Source organism: Columba livia, chromosome 10 (assembly GCF_036013475.1).
Source record: "Columba livia isolate bColLiv1 breed racing homer chromosome 10, bColLiv1.pat.W.v2, whole genome shotgun sequence".
In the NCBI taxonomy this organism is placed as follows: domain Eukaryota; kingdom Metazoa; phylum Chordata; class Aves; order Columbiformes; family Columbidae; genus Columba; species Columba livia.
The window spans coordinates 19,714,801-19,731,733 of NC_088611.1; the positions used below are offsets into that span (position 1 = coordinate 19,714,801).

General features: G+C 46.5%; 1 long non-coding RNA gene across 2 annotated transcripts in view; it reads right to left on the reverse strand.

Annotated features, from left to right (window-relative positions):
- Nucleotides 1-3,441: 3,441 nt before the first annotated feature.
- The window catches only part of LOC135580477 (uncharacterized), a 47,106-nt gene continuing 33,614 nt past the window's right edge, over nt 3,442-16,933 (reverse strand). For both annotated transcript variants that reach the window (XR_010475148.1, XR_010475147.1), the window contains exon 7: nt 3,442-11,129. This is a non-coding gene — a long non-coding RNA (uncharacterized LOC135580477). The remainder of the gene's footprint in view (nt 11,130-16,933) is intronic.

Sequence of the window (16,933 nt, forward strand, 5' to 3'; positions counted from 1 at the left end):
ACAGTAATTGCTCCAGGTACAAAATGAATTGAAGCAATTATTTTCTAATATTTTTATTTTGCTTTTTTTTTCCGTCATTGTGGTTTGAATATGATCAGCAATTCTCCGTAGCACTGTGTTTAAATCCTGCAGTAATGCTGAATGCAGTAACGCGCATTTACTTCAAAGAGTCCTTTCTATCCCCAGGTAAGCAGGTAGTATTTGCCATAGAGATGTAGGGGTGTTTTGGCACAAACGAGCTTTTTTTACATACATTTGTTGCATGATTTTTTTCCCTTTATGTCCATCAATTTTACTGCTTTGTAGTTGCTATCCGGTGAATATTAAAAAACACCCTTTGGGATTAGATCGGAAAACAGGAGCAGGAAAAAAATTGCACTCCATCTCATTCCTAGTCTCTTGCGTAACATCCCTTCATCCTGACACAGATTACTGCTAGCATTGTGCTCACCCAGTTCCTCTGCCTTAATAGCCTTACGTCTCATTCGAAGGGAGATCAAAGAGAGTAAAGTACCAAAGGGCTTACATTCAATTAACAGGAAAGGGGCAGGCTTTGTACGTGCTCAGCAGAAGCTCCGATTGCAACAAAACTGCTGACTGCGTATCGTGTACCATCGCTATCAGCATGTGTAGCGCCGGCCCTTTCCCTGCCATGCTGTCTGGAAAGGCAAATGTGCTTTTCTTGGCTGTGTTGGGATGGAGAAAGCTGGAGAAGCCTGTGCCCCTTTGCAGGGTGTGCAGGAGGAAGAGGGGGATTTACCTCCTGCTTTCTTTTCTTCCCCCCCTCCCTGTCCCTTGTCTTAGAGCTGCAGACTGGAAATTCTATCAGCCCTTGACCGATGTATTGGACAACCTGAATTTTTAATGCTGAGTGATTTCCCACTGCTCTCTTGCAGGGATCTCAGAGTTAGAGGCTTAGCCTGCGGCAGTCAGACGTCCTAGGGCAAAAGCTGAGACTTTTGACCATTCCTGTATATTTAGAGTATATCATAATCTAATAAAGCCCCTCTCATTTTTCAGAATATACTATCTTTTTTTTACCTTCTCCAGGTGTTTGTGACATTAGGAAAAACTGAAAAGCTGGGTGCTTGGAAGCCAGCTTGTGAATAGAATAGAATAATTTTGGTTGGAAGAGACCCTCAAGACTGAGTCCAACCATTAACCCAACACTGGCACTAGCCCATGTCCCTAAGAACCTCATCTCCACATCTTTTAAACTCTCCAGAGATGAGGTATTAGGAGGCATCTGGGACAGCCAGTGCCATGGAAGACACAATACTGGGAAAACAAGAGACTTGACTCACTATGGCAGCCTAGTTTTACAATTTTTCTGTTTCTCCTTGTGAAAGGCAGAAGGGAGAGTTGCAGAACTAAGTGCTGGATCATAAATGTGGAGGGGGAAATTAGAGCATACAAGAGATGGGGCATGGATCACAAATGGTTTACTTTTTGAGCACTGCTGAAGTGAGAGTTCACCCCATCTGCTACACAGCTCATTGCTGTTAACTCCAGTTATGTGGAAACCTCACATTTCCTGGGGTTCTGCGTATGAAGTTTGGAAAATGAGTCCCTAGCTTTGTGTTACTGCTGGAATTTTCCATAGTATTATTTTTTTAGAGCTCTGAGGCAGCAAGGATCCCGATTTGTATGAAACCACCTTCTTCACTGAGCTATTGCTGAGATAACCTGCAGCTGGAGCTGTCTGAACTTAAGTGACCTGGTTACGTCTGCGTACAGCCCTGTTTTGCGTTCTCTTCCATTTACTTCTATTGCAAACCTTGCAGAGCAGGACATTCCTGCCACACACACACATGAAATCTGTTCCTAGGGATTCAGTGCCTGCTTTTGCCAGGAATATTCTCAGCTGCTATAACCTTTTAAAATGTTCTGCGTTACTGTGGGAGATGACCACTCCGCACATTGCTCACAGGTTAACGGAGCTATAAAGAGCGCAGCTGGCCAGCAAAATCAGAAAACACTGAAAAGGTCAAAGCATGCAAGTACTGCAGAGGTTTCCCTCTAAATGAGAGTAGCCTGTGACCTCCACTTAACCCTGACTCTAAATGATTGCAAATTAAGTTGGGCAACTTAGACTCAGCTCTAAAAATCTAAATGAATTGAAAGCTGAAACTGTATCAAACAGCTTTCCATCAATGTCAGGCAGTGTTCTCTGACACACTTATATGGGATAGACATTTCTGTCTGGGAGCCTTACTTACCCACTGAAATATATTCAAATAAAGCCTCATTAACTTCACCGGTGCTGAATGACATACATGCATTTGTGCCATAATGCAGTCATCCCCTTGAACAAAGGCGTATCTGACTGGGGGCTCTTTTCTACAAGGTGTTTTTTAATCTTCTTGGCTTATACAGGACTTAGAGGTATAATATATGGTGTTTGCATAGCAGTCAAAGCAAGGATTTCAGTGCCGTAAATCCATCGCCTGCTTTCCAGCAGCCAATTGTCTGTGCACTGGCCCTCATGTCAAAGCTCCCCTTGGCTTCACTGGGGCAATAGCTGGTCTCCTGGGCTCTAGTGACCAAATGCCTCCCAGCAATTAAATATAGCGACAAACCAGAAGAGCTCTGCAGCAAAGCATCCTGTGACACGTCTCATCTCAGAAATTCTTGACCTTCTCCATATGGTAACACCAGAGTAAAGCCAGAGGTGTGGACTGATGGTCTTTGAGGATACCTGTGCATGGGACTCCTGGTGGGTCTCTAGCTTCTGAGCAGTCATCTGTGCCCAGCACAGCAAAACCATTCACTGAGCTGCAAACCCAAGAACTTATTTTTTCCCACCCACATGTATCTACATCCCAGTAACAGGAGATAAAGCAGACACCTTCACAGAAACACCTCCCAAAACAAGGTCTGAACTCCAGTAAGAACCCAGTTCTTCACTAATTTAGTTGACATTGAGACGGGTCAGCAGTAGTGGGGAAATGATGTGTCCGGTGAGCAGCTGAGATTTGTTCAATGCCATGGTCAAGAAATGGCTGCTCAGTGTCTGATTTACTGTCCAAGAGGATACTCTACTTTCTGAATTCCCATGGAGATGGCCTGATTTCCATAGCAACTGGATTCTCTCTCGCCTTTCCCTTTAACAGGTAGAAACATACTTACATCCTGAAAATGCTAGATTGTACTGAGTATTTTTGTATTTTTGGACATCTGTACACTTTCTGGAGAATGTGTTGAAATACATGCACCTTAATTATACTTTTGTATCTACCTTTGGAGCTGGTGGTGACATTATCTTCCTTCTGCTCTTAAGATTTGTTTTGATCTGAGCATGAAGTTTTCTCTTTTGCTTGCTTGCTTCTCTTATTCTTTGTCATTGTTCCAATTTTCTATTGGGCAACCTGCAATGCAGGGTGATGACTACTGAAGAAAGCTCTTGGGAAAAAGTATTGATAATACTAACTAACAACAATATCCAAAATGCATGAGATATTTTATAGAGAAATAGGTTGGTTCATTTTCTGCCCCAAAGATTAATTAAAAATTAGTACTATAATCTAGTATGTCAGATAGGAGATCATGTCAGCAGTAAATATATACCTTATTTGTCAGCTGTATGTTGAGGCTTTTAATGGTTTCAGGTTTTGATTTTATACGCTAACTTGAAGTGTCCTTTTTAGGTCTGTCCTTCCTCAAGTACATCTCCGCTGCTTCTCCTTTCCAGACAACAGCTGAGTGAGTACAAAGAATCAAAGCAATCCACAAGTAAATGGTTTAACTAGGGAGTTTCTTACAGCCATCGTGAAGGGTATCTTAGGGAATAAAAGAGGACAGACCCTGCAAACCACCTCCCTAAGGATCTGCTGAGGACACATACAGGACAAGGAATCACAGAAACAGGCTTTTGGATGGTGGTAACATCACACATCAGCCTGATTCCTTAAGGGAAGGAGTGCTGTGGATAACGTGAGCCATGCCTGGGAATTACAGGGTCTTAATTACTGGGTTTGTACCTTAGGTTGCATTTGTGAGGGACCAGAGAGTTGCTGTGCTCTGGAAAGCACCAGGCTTATGGCAGTCTGGGCTGGCTCAATAGTTGGTAGAAAAGCTTCTGCATGGTGACAGGTGATGGCACAGTCACAGGAAGGGAAGCAGGAGGTGATGAACTCAGATCTTGTGTCTGCTAGGACAGCTGGAACCTGTGAGGGGTATTCCTGGAAAGTGAAGCCATTTTGGAACCCAAGAAGGAAAGCAAAACCCATGAGGTGCCGAGCAAATGAGCAATGCTGTTACAGAGGTGCTTCCCCTTCGACCACGAATCACAGCAATGTGGCGCTTGCACTGAGGATGAATTTCACAAATATCCCTTTCACACAGCAGTCTGACTCATGCCCCAAACCTTCCAGTGCTTCAGTACCACTTCTCTCCGAAAGACAATTGCCCTTGTTCCCCTGAACTGGCAATTAAATAGTCAGCTGCGGTAGTCTGAGATGCCACAAAAGCATCCGGAGGTCCTGACAGCACTTTGCCAATCCGCTGACCCACATTATGTTCTGAGCTGTGAGAGGTTACTCCCAAAATCAGCCTAAAAAATTGGCCAATTTTCCTGTGACCCCCAGCCTGACCTTACATCTGAGTTTACATTTTTAAATCTCACCACGAGCTGCTGGCTGACATCCCCCTCCCCTGCAGCTCCCACGCGGATGTTCAGCTGCTGTCGTCCCCCTTCCCTTTTGCAGCTGAACGTCTGCAGACCCTCATCCACCACCCAGCCCTGCAACATGGGGGTTTCCTTGGCTTTCCACCATGAAAACATCCCTCTCCCCTTCCCTCCCCTCCTTCCTCTCCTCTCCCCCTCACCAACTAATGCTGAAAAGCCACCTAGGAAAGCATAGCAAATTGAAATAAATGAGAGAGAAGGAAAGAAAGGGGGAGGTTGAAGGGGACAGTGAGGAGTGAGCTCCTGGGGCCCTGTCACTTTGGCTGCCTTGGGGACCATGGGGAGAGAAGGGGAGGGTGAGATGGGGGCAGAGCCGGAGCAAAGCCTGGTCCTTGGTGGTGGCAGGAGCTTTATCTCCCGTGACCTTCAGAGCACTTAACCCTGATGGGGAACATCCAGATGGCCACCTTAGAATTGCTGTGGGAGTGGGGAGGGCATGTGGGGAATAAAGGAAGGGCGGGCCTGCTGTCCCTGCAGGCCTGCCGTGGGGAAGGGGGTCATGAAGAGCAGGGTACCAGGCTCGATGCAGCATCCATGGCTCCCCCTGCGCACCCTGGGAGCAACCTGAGGAAACCTGTCCTTTGGACTTTTCAGAGAGATGCCCATAGAGGGCACTGATTTGTCAACAAATCCAAGAGAATAGAGACGTTTGGGTAAAGAAAGACACACAAAGGGCCCAGGCATCCTCCTTTGTCTCCTGTAGGCAAGTTACTTCTGAGTTAATAATGATGGACTGCTGCTTTTTTTACTTCTCCTGTCTCTCTTGAAAATGCAGACATCACTGGGAGGTGGGAGAGGTGGCTTCCCCTTTCCATTTGCTAGGGGAGCAGACGGTCCCACAGATGATTTCTCCTTGTTTCCCTCTGTCGGTAAAAGATATGCAGCCTATTTCTGAGAAAGACCATTTCTTGGCAAAGACGTCCCTGAAAAATAGCAGGGAAATTCCCAGTACCACGCTTTCATGCTTCTTTATCCTCTTTTTTAAAAATTTCTTTAATTCTACCCATAATGGCAAGGTGCACAGCTGCAGCTGTGTTTAATTACTTAGAAGACACGTGTGATGCTTGGACAATGCTGCCAACAGCCTGACCCCAGGGAAACCTTAGAGAAAGGCTGCGGACTTGTCCCCTTCACCAGGTCCCACAAGAGCTCTGTCCCCCACCCAAGGGGCAGCACCCGCCACCCTCCAGGGACAAAAAGCCCTTGCTGCCCTCCTTTCCCCACTGCTTCCCCCCATCCCAGTTAATCCCAGTCCTCCCCAGTCAAGGCCAGCAGGGAGGAGGCCCATTAGCAGCAGCTCTGCTGTGATGTCTCTTTAAAGGAAATGTCAGGAATAAAGATTTACCTGCAGGTTTAGGAAGACAATTATTGTATGTTAATTAAATATGAAATGACACTTAAGAGCATATCCATTGCCTTAACAGCGACTCTCTGTAATAATAATAATACTTAGCACTTACATATCTCTCTCCATCTATACAGCACTTCACAAACATTAACTAATGAATCCTCACAACCTCCGTGTGAAGCTAAAGAGGCTGCTGGCATGATGGGGAGGGGGAAGAGGAGATGTATCAGGGGAATAACCTCTTCTTGGCCCGCTGCTGCAGCTTTTCAGGCTGCTGTGGTATTAATTCTGCCTTCTTTCTGTCTGCCTTCCCCTAACTGTGCTTCACTCCGGCACTGTGCAGTGCGCACGTTGGTCGGCGAAGGACATTGGTGGCACAGGGAGGTGGTACCTGTGGTCACCCCTGCACCAGACACTGATGCTCCCCTGGCTCCTAGTCCTTAGCAGCAAGTCCATAGCACCCAAAACTGCCTCTTGTTGCATCCCCTTTTCCTTGGGGCTCAGCAAAGAAGCCTAAGAATGGCTTTGCCTGAAGCTGGAGTGTTTTGAATGTAGCCGTGAGAAACGAGGTTCTGGCTCTGACACAGACATCTGTAAAATGTACGAGTTCAGTACTAGGACTGCATAGTGTGTGTTTTTGCAAATTGCTTCTGGTGAAGCCATGCCTTGCCTTCGAGTCCTACTGGGGAAGCCAAGAAGCCTCTCCTCAGCCTACTTTGCTTCACAGGGTGGGATTTTTGAACCGAAAGCCCCAGTCTCCTGCCCAGTGAACCTCTGTAGGAGTTGACTGTCTGCTGGCTGATGTCCTTGCTCCACCTCTCTGAGCTCCCTCCATGATGACCCGTCCTTTGAGACTACTGCTTGACCCAGAGGAGACTACAGACACTAAGCCTGTGTTTCCTAACGTATCTACACTGCCATCACTGCAGCTGCCTGTGATTGTGCAATGTCTTTGTTGGAAGAGTCAGGAGATAGATAAGAAAGAAGTTTTACGAGAAGAAGAAATGGACTTGAGTCCAAAAATCCCAGCAGCACATTCTGCCCTCCATTGGCAGCGCTGTCCTTACCCCATCTCCCACGGCAGGTCTGGCTCTGCTTCTGCTCTGTCTTTTAGGCAGCAAATTCCAGTTTTGCCTGTTTTTCCAGGATTTTTTTTACCTGGAAGCATTGAAAGGGCACTAGGTCCATGTCCAACCCCTCTTCCACATCTGGGCTGTCTCCTCCTAACCAGGAGAGCATGGGAGCAATGGATTAAGGATGTTAGGATGGAGGAAAGTGATTATCCATCCCTTTTCAGGGAGGAGTTTTCTGCACAACCTCTGCCAGACTGTATTTTTCCCAAGCTCATTCCTTTTAAAGAGGTAATAAATATTCAAAACATACTTGCTTAGATTAACAGCTATACTCAAACAGCTTCAGCACCTACAAAGCCAATGCCCATGTGTATCTACTAAGCAGTTGTCAAACTGCATTGCTTGTAACATTTAGGGCTGGTTTGGAAGAAGTCTCAAGGCTACACTCTACAAAACACTCTGTATTGGCCGAGGGGGAAAAAAAAGACAATGTGACCTAGAAAACCTTGTCATCCTCAAAGTCCTCTGATTCTGCTGTTATTTATTTAGCACTGTAAGCCCACCAGATCCATTGCCAAGTCATCGAGGGTTGTTTTTGTCTTCAGGAAAGGTCTCAAGAAAGCCTCTGAGTTTGAACACGCTAATGTTTTCAGACATAACCCTGTCAGCACCAGTGATATCAGCTGTGTTCCCAGATAACTCACTGGTGGGCTTCTTGGGGTTGCATTTAGATAAGAAAATGTCACACGGTGCTCTCTGTAACTTGGTGCAATATCAAAGGTTGCCTCTGATGTTAAGCAGAATATAGATCTTCCTGTGTAGATCACGGTTATCTTGAATGTATGTATTGAAGAGCCCTTGATAAGCCAGTGGGAAAAATATATTTAGTGTGTGAGAACTCACCTGTCCAGCCCTAAAGGTACAGACTGATGGAAGTCAACCTTAAGTAATTTATTTATGCCTCAGTCTTTCCTGTCTCAAAAATTGTCTTCTCTCCTGCTTTTGACTTTGTTTTGCAAATGTGGTTCCTGACCTCAGGGGCTTTTGGAAGATCAGGTGATACCAGCAATTCTGGCCACCTCCTTTTGCCACCAGGAGGTGACAAGGTCTTGTTTGAGCTCAGATCTCCAGCAGTGGGACCGTTTTGCTGATTCCTCGTGAGCAGCTCCCATGTCTGGTGTGACTCTGCTGCCTGCACAGAGGAGATTTGCACTGTGTCTACCTGCTTATTTGCACCTGGGAGTAAACTGCACTGGATCCAACACACCCAGGGCTCATCCTTCAAAGCCCAGGAGATTTCCCCAGCCTTGGGCCGGGGCTGCCTGGAAGGAGCCGTTCTCCCATCACCATCCTTACACCCACACGGTCTGGCGCTGGAATCTTTCTCCTCCTTCACCAGTTAACAAATTGGCCATTCCCTGAGAGCGGATAATTTCTTCTTAATAGTAGCCATTTCTCAGCACGTACTTTGGCTGCCAGCTTTTGAAGGTAATTGCATTGTTATTTAGGAAAGTCAAAGGTGCATTCTTGCAGAGAGGCTCTGGCTGCGAGCAGGCATGCGGAGGGCTGGCCAGGAGACGGCTTTGCCGCTCGTCTTGCAGCAGGCAGCCCCGAGACAGAGATGGATGTACTGCTCCCTCCCCACTCTTTTCCTCCCCAGAGAAGAATTGGGAAGATGCAGTTTGCTGCGAAATACAGATGAGCATTCCAGTGCTGAAAATACACAACACAAAATGTTCCTTTTTTTTTCTTCTTCTGGTAAGAAAGTGATGTCACAAATGACCTTATTAAAAAAAGGTAAAACGCTTGTTTACTAAAAGCACTTGTTCAAAGAGAGCAAGGAAAAATGTAGCTTTAGGATATTTTTCTTTCTCTCTCTCCTCCTAAATGAGATTGAAATACAGTTTCACATTTGCAAGGCCCAATGCCCTTTCTGCCAAGAAATCCATTGACAGTCCAATCAACAGACATGTTCTGGTTACAGGAATCAGGCATCAGTCAAACGCTTGAGAGCCAGATCCAGCAAATGCAGCAGATAATAGTATTGAAAACAGCCGGTGGGGGAGATGAAAAAGTAATTGGAGTATAGGTAGGAGCTGGTATAAGCAGGATGGATCGGTGTATTGCTGACATGAGGAAGGGAGGAGGCAGAGGGGGAGAGCTAATGAGAGGGGTAGTTCTAATGATAGGATCAGTTCAATGTGCAGGGCTTTTGTTTGGTTTTTTTTTGTTGGCTGAGAGAAGGATTTATTTGTGCAGAGGCGACTCAGCCCGTGGGGTTTATACACCAGTTATACCACAAGTTCCCACTCACTTCCAGAGCTGGTTCAGCCCCAGGATTTTACAGGGTATATCCATAGAAATGGTTACGTGGCATCAACAGGGAAGACTATGGGACTGGAGTGGATGTGGTGGTGGTTTGCAGGGGGGCTAAAGGGGGGCAAGCAGATTTAGCAGCGAGGGGAGAAGGGTCTTTGTGGCAGCCCGGGGCAAATGGGGCTATGAGCACCCCGGGGGGACTCATTACTGGGAGCGATGCAGCACTGGTCTCTGCATGCTCAGGGGCTGCATCTCTAAACAGTCTGGGTAAGCCCTAAAATTTGCTGATTTCATCCCCAATGTAAAAATCTAGAGAAGACAGGAGTTAAAATGAACAGAATAGAATTTGATTGTATGGACTATATCTCCTAATTTATTCCAGAGCCCTCGCTAGTAAAATACCCAGGTTCTGATTAGAGCAGTGAGCACAGGAGAATTACTCACTTCCTATGGGTAACATGACGAGCAAATTACCTGAATTTCTTGTAAATCTGTGATCCTCTTTTGGGACTCAGCGCTATGGAAATCGCAGAAAGGGGCTGTTGATCTCATAGACTGCAGCGTGTACTCCCTCGTCCTGAGGCTTGGGCGGGTTCACCCTTCATACATCCTGCACCATCTGGGTTATTTTTGCATCTCTTTAAATTCACCTTCTCTATCCCATTGCCCTGAGAACTTGGCTCTGTTTTCTTTCCTGGCCGTTTTCAGGAGTTGCTCCATCGTGGGCTCTGGTGTGTTGCAGGCAATGTGGAGAAGGGGTGAGGTAGTTGGGGGAAGAATTGAACACTCTTTAAAGACAGCACAAAATATTCCGAAGTAATTCGGATCTGACTTGAGCAAGTGATAAATGAGAGCAGCATGGCAGTGACAGGTCAATCAAATATTTATAGAACCTCATCCATTAGCATTGCAGCAGCAGAAAGGAAGCAATGAATTCAACGTGCTCCTGGACCTGCGAGGGGCACACGTATCGATCGGCTTCCCCAAAATCTTCTGGCGTGTGTGTATCTTCTACCTTGTCCTGGAGGGGGCTGGGACAGATGAGGTGGTGGAAGAGCTAAAAGGAGTTTGGGATTACGCAGCATCGTATTTTAGAATAAATTCCTCTGATGTCCTTGGGTGGATTAATGTATTTGCATACCAGTGAAGAGATACTTGTACCAAAATGATGGGAAAGCTGAGTGGCGTGTGTAGGTATATACCTATATGTGTGTACACACCAGGAAAGGCCATCAGGTTTTGCATTTCTCTGGAAAAGCAGTTGCTACAATCAGTGAAATGCCAGAAAAGGTTAAACCACAACAGCTATAAACCATCCAAGAAACCTTAAGGAGAGAACAGAGTGGAATCGGAAAGCCTATTTTTAGGATCACAAGACATGATTTGATTAATATTTTAGGAGGCAGTTATCATATGCTAAGAAACCGAATGATTATCAGTAGCGCTCAAACGTGCCTGTTTTCAGGGTTTTAACAAGGAGATCCCAACCAAATTTCTCCCTCCTCACCTTTGATCAATCCCGTAAGCCAGGGGTCCAGAGAAGTGATCTGGGAAGGGAAACGAGCTCTTTCTTCTTCATTCACTGATCTCCTGACAAAGTTTCATTCATCTGGCCTGGGAGCAGTAGGGATGCTGTGTGTTGGAGGCAGCCAGTCAGCCAGGGGGATGAGGCAGCGCCCAGCAATTGCCAACAGCCCATTTGCTGAAAATTGATGATCCAAAGTTGCATGGGGAATTTGTATGAATGGAAGAAAAGACAGCCAGTAATTGGGATCGGTGGGTGAAGTGTCAGCAAACAGAAGAAAGGGATACTTTGGTGACAGTGATAAATGCTAGCAGCTTTTGGTCTCATCTGGAGGAGTGAATTGGAGCGAAGACTTTGTAAGAGAAGGAAGGAAGGAATAAAAAGACAGTGGTCTGATGGATGTTTCAGAGGAAAACGGCTCAGAAAACAAAAATTCAGCTGAGTTTTTTAGGGGGATGATCAGAGGCAAGTCACAAGGGTCGTTCTCCAAGGTTAGGCGTGTCATAATTTTTTACATCCCTAGGAACAAGCCAGTTGGCTGGAAGGGGATCTACTGCACAGCCCCTCCATCCCAGCGCTAGGTCATCTCTCAGCCCACCCCAGTCCTCTGCTGGAGGAAGGCACCATGGCTCGCTGCAGTCCCGAGAGCCACCCCACGTTGCAGTGGCTGAAGAACAACTTCTTTAGCTCTAAGACTTCACCGCTCCAGTCCAACCCTGGCCATTCACAGGTTTCCTCACCCTACGCAGCCAGTCCCAAACACCATCCTGCCTTTCGCCCACCTGGCAGCCTTGTGCCACCCATAGTGTCATGCTTGGTGTGTCCAGCTCAGGAGCCCTCAGCACAAGACAGACATGGACCTGTTGGAGAGGGGCCAGAGGAGGCCACCAAGATGATCCGAGGCTGGAAAAGCTCTGCTGGGAGGACAAGGTGAGAGAGCTGGGGTTGTCAGCTGGAGAAGGCTCTGGGGAGACCTTCATGTGCCTTTCAGTGCTTAAAAGGGGCAGATAAGAAAGATGGGGACAAACCTTCTAGCAGGGCCTGTTGCGATAGGACAAGGGGTGATAGTTTTAAACTAAAGGAGGGGAGATTCAGGCTGGACATGAGGAAGAAATTGTTGCCCCTGAGGGTGTTGAGAGCCTGGCCCAGGTTGGCCAGAGAGGTGGTGGATGAACCATCCCTGGAGACATCCCAGGCCAGGCTGGACGGGGCTCTGAGCAACCTGAGCTGGTGAAGATGTCCCTGCTCATGGCAGGTGGGGCACTGGGGGAGTTGGGAAGGTCCCTTCAACCCAAACTATTCTATGATTCTATGATTCTGTGAAGTCACCAGGCATCCATACCTAGAGACTGAGCTCCCCATGTGCTGGCCACTGTACCTGCAGCTGCAAAGCTCTTGGGAGCAGCCACAGGGCTCTCTTTGATGGAGCAGCGCAGATGTGGAAGGTCGGAGCCCCCACAGGGATGCAGAAGCCCTGGGGGTCCCAGCTGGGCGTCCAGGGCTGAGGGACAAGGCAGCCCTGCAAGCACATGCACTGGCATGCTGGACACTTTGGGCTGGTTTATTTTTTATCAGCCAGCCCAGCAGATATGACTCACGGAGGAATTTGCCTACAAACCAAGTATGTGCAATAACAAGATGCCGTTTCCAGAGTCATTTTTTTCTGACCCTCACCAGTGTTTCGAAACACATCTCAGATGCAATTGGCACCTTTGCGCTGCCAATTTTAGAAACGTTTTGCTTTGGAGGAAGGACTGGAGCACAGAGGTGCTTATCCCTCCCCTTCTGGCAGCTTTAGGAGTTGTGCGCCTTGCAGGGTATGTCAGAGATGAACAACATGCAAAAGAGCTCCAGCAAACGCTTTTTCCCAAAGCACCAGGATGTGCCTCTGCCCTGCTTGTTCAGACTGTAGAGGATCTTCACCTCTTACAAGAGACAAGATCCTCACAGAGGTAGCTCAGACATCCATCCAACATGCCCTAAGACAGCAGCGCTGGGGACAGAGCGAGGGACTGATTCCGCTGTCAGCAGCGCAGGCAGGGAGCCAGCAGAGTCGATGGGAGTCGATGTTTACTTCTGTCACGCTGCCTCACGTAGACACTGACAAATGCTATGAATTTTAAAAATTGAGATTCACATTAGTTTCCTTTAACTCATTTTAGATTTTCTGTTTAGCTTTATTAAGTGGCTTTTAAAAGCAGTTTAGCCTCTACGGCTCTTGCTGCAGCAGCCCTGCCTCCCAGCCTGTCTGTGCCAGGAATGAACCCAGTCCCTGGGTGCTGCAGGGCAGGAGGAGGACACAGGGATGGAGCGGTGGGACCATCTTGGCAGAGCAGGGAGATGGAGGAGGGTGGTGCAAGGAGATGTTAGCCGTGCCTTGGGGCTGGTTTGGGCAAAGGTGGCATCTCCTTTCAGCAGGATGTGTCATGAGGCATCACGCAAAGCTGAAGATCCAATCTGAAAAATCTGATCCATTTGAAGACATCCTTGCTCATTGCAGGGGGGTTGGACTAGATGACCTTTAAAGGTCTCTCCCAACCCAAACTATTCTATGATTCTGTGATCCAGAGATATTTCTGCTCCTCTCAAATACAGACAGAGGAGTATTAAAGAAAAGGGTTTATTTTCTCTTTCCTGGAGAACCATACGTATAGGCATGTCTAGGCGCTTTCAGGCAACAGACCTCTGTTTGATCACCTGCATATTATTGTAAAACAGGAGTAGCCCTAATGGGGTGAATTCAGCATCCTCCTGATTTTTCAAGGCCTGATCCAGCTTTCCCTGAAGCCAGTGAGATGATTCCAGCTAACTGCTCTTGGATCAGTCTCTGAATGCTTTGTTGTAATATCCATAAGCTGCAGCCAAACAATCCACATCTCCCCTGTTCCATCCTAAACTCTGTCTGCCACCTGCCATTTCATTTTTCATGACACAGTTATCATTTTTAATAATGCCACTGCATTTTCTTGGCTAAAGAGCCTCTGGAGACCCTGTCTGCAAGAAAAGCTTCCCCATCTCCTCTTCTCCATGCCTGCAGGTGTATCTGTGTCGTAGCAAGCCCTTCCTAAGCATCTCTTCAAAGACACTCACAGCTTCGCCTCCTCTAATCTAGATGCTCTTTTGACATTGTGAAGTAATTATGCAGTTATATAGTAAACTGGTGGTGGGAGATACGCAAGTGGCAAATCTCTGTTCTGGTGGCTAAAACCACAGTAATCCTGCGTGTTGTGTGAGGCAGCAGAGCTCTGCCTGATTGCCTGGAAACTGAAGCAGGGGGAAAACAGGCCCAGTATGGACAGAAGACTAATACTGATTTATGGGAGACGTACCTCTGAGATAGAGATTTACCCCCTTGGGAGATTTTTTTTTCCTAGAGATGACACCACACATCTGCAGCACTGGGACCAGGAGACAGAAGAGCCTGAGTTGCTATAAGCAACCAAAGGGGACTAAGTGCTTTGGGATGGGGATGTGCCTCCAGGGACATAACTCTCTTCTCCTATTGACATTTCATTTTTTACCATTGATTATAACAGGAAGGGAGAGATGGAAAACTCATGTAATTCCTTGTCCTTGGGGTTGTGGCCTGGGTGAAGCTGATGCTGTCTAATCTAATAAGGGTGCTGTGCAGCCTGGATCATCTGGGCTCTCCTCTGGTCCTTTGGGAGTCTTGTCTGAATGAAAAGTACCAGTAAGAATTAAAAGTCCCCATAAGAAAGAAAACCCAAACCAAATCACCACCACCACCAAACCCAAACAAACAAAAAAACACCAAAACCGAAACAACCCCAAATCAGGGGTATGACAACACTGTGACATTCTCTCACTTTAATCTAAACCAGGCCTGGCACAAAGCTAAGTTTAGCAAGGAACAGAGTTGGCCAAAGCTGGAGGTTGTCCCAAGACATGCTGGGTGCCACCGTTCCAGCCTTCACCATGCTCATCACTTCCTACTCGTGGCATCTCCTCAGAGCCCATGTCTCCTGGGACAGGATAACAGCGTTGACTGCAAATGTGGACTGACACGCCAGACAGCATTGGCAGGTGGGGAATGGACGTATTGCATCCCAAGATGATACATCTTCCCATTCAAATCAACTCATCAGCACCGAGAGCCCCAGATCTGCAGAGAACACTGTTTAGATGGAGGATTTTATTCAGATGGCATCTGAAACTTATTTTTTCTTGAATTTAATTTTAATTAATTGTGCTACCAAGGGTGAGCTGAAATGGCCTCTGTTTTTAATTTTTTCTCCCCAGAGTGGATGTCCTTAAATTCCTTCCTATAATGATATGGTTGCAGCTTGCAAAAAGCCAGTCTGGATTTATTATTCTGCCTCTTACCTTGTCCCTTCTAATCCTAGAGAGAACATTGCAATGACTGCTGGTTAGAAAATTAGTTAAGTGAACTGTATACTGTATTCTCTCTCTGTATCGCTCCTTATTAGGGAGAAAAGATAATACAGCTCCCTCTCTGCCCTCCACTCACCCTACATTTCATCAAGAGCTCATGTAGGGAGCATTTCAACTGACTCTTGCAGCCTGCTTGCAAAATGACACACATCTCAAAGCCCTCAGGACAACTCTTGGTGCAATGCGCAGCAAGTAGTACCATATGTGTGGAGAAAGATGGTGGTGAGATTTGCTCCCAATGTCTGGGTGCTGAAGAAACAAGCCTGTCAGGGTAGCTTCTGCATTAAACCTGGCTCCAATTTGAGTGTTGTCTCTGCAAATAGTCAGTATTTCATGTGTTTGCCACTCAACACTGTAGTTTCCCTTTGGGTCATAGAATCACAGAATAGAATCATAGAATAGTTTGGGTTGGAAGGGACCTTTAAAGCTCATCCAGTGCCACCCCTGCCATAAGCAAGGACGTCTTCACCAGCTCAGGTTGCTCAGAGCCCCGTCCAGCCTGGCCTGGGATGTCTCCAGGGATGGTTCAGCCACCACCTCTCTGGCCAACCTGGGCCAGGCTCTCACCACCCTCAGGGCAACAATTTCTTCCTCATGTCCAGCCTGAGTCTCCCTCCTTTAGTTTAAAACCATCACACCTTGTCCTATCACAACAGGCCCTGCTAAAATGTGTGTCCCCATCTTTTTTATCAGCCTCTTCCTCCAAGTAGTCCACGCATGGTGTTTGGAGATGAAAAACGTGGGAGAACTGCAAATGGGGACATGTACAAGGTAACTGATCTCTTTGGCAAAGTACGGACAAGATGCCCTATAGCCTGGTTAAAAATATTGTCAAAATTAAACTGAATCTGTAGTGGGTAGGAAGCCAGAAATGTCCTTGTAAAACATTATTGCTCTACAGTTAATGGTGGATTTTGCTTCTCCATATGGACCAGTTAAAGGAAGGAATTTTCCTGAACTGAGTCAATTTATTACACAGGGGCCATTTTAAAAGAATATCTGACAAAGGGATAGATGAGCATGTTATGAGAATAAACTCCCGAAGAACTAAAAGGATAGCCCCAAGGAAGGCCAACCTGATAAGAATGGAGTGCTATTAAATGAAAATACTCTTTGTGCTTCAAATCCAAATATATCTCATGCAAGAACAGAGCTTTCTAAAACAAATCCCTGTGACAGATGAAGGATTTAGGCACAGCCAGGTTGTCTGTTTAATGAATTCCCTGCATTTACCCCACTGAGGGAGGAGGACCCAAACACCGCTGTTCAGAACCTTTTTCATGTGGATTAGAGCAGCCACAAATGACAGAAGACTAATTTTGCCTTGTTACCCTCCTTCACAGCTCATCTGTCCTACTTTTAAAGGAATGAGTAATTCAAAAAAACCTCCAATATTTATGGATGCTCTGGTTCTTTTAGACTCACTGACTATACGTGAGTCATGAGCCTAATTACATATTTTAGGGGCATATGTAATTCTTTGAATGTATCAAGAAAATCTTGACTTGGAGGCAAGGACGATGTCTCAAAATGAAGTTATATGCACTTTCCTGTACCAGGCCATCTCC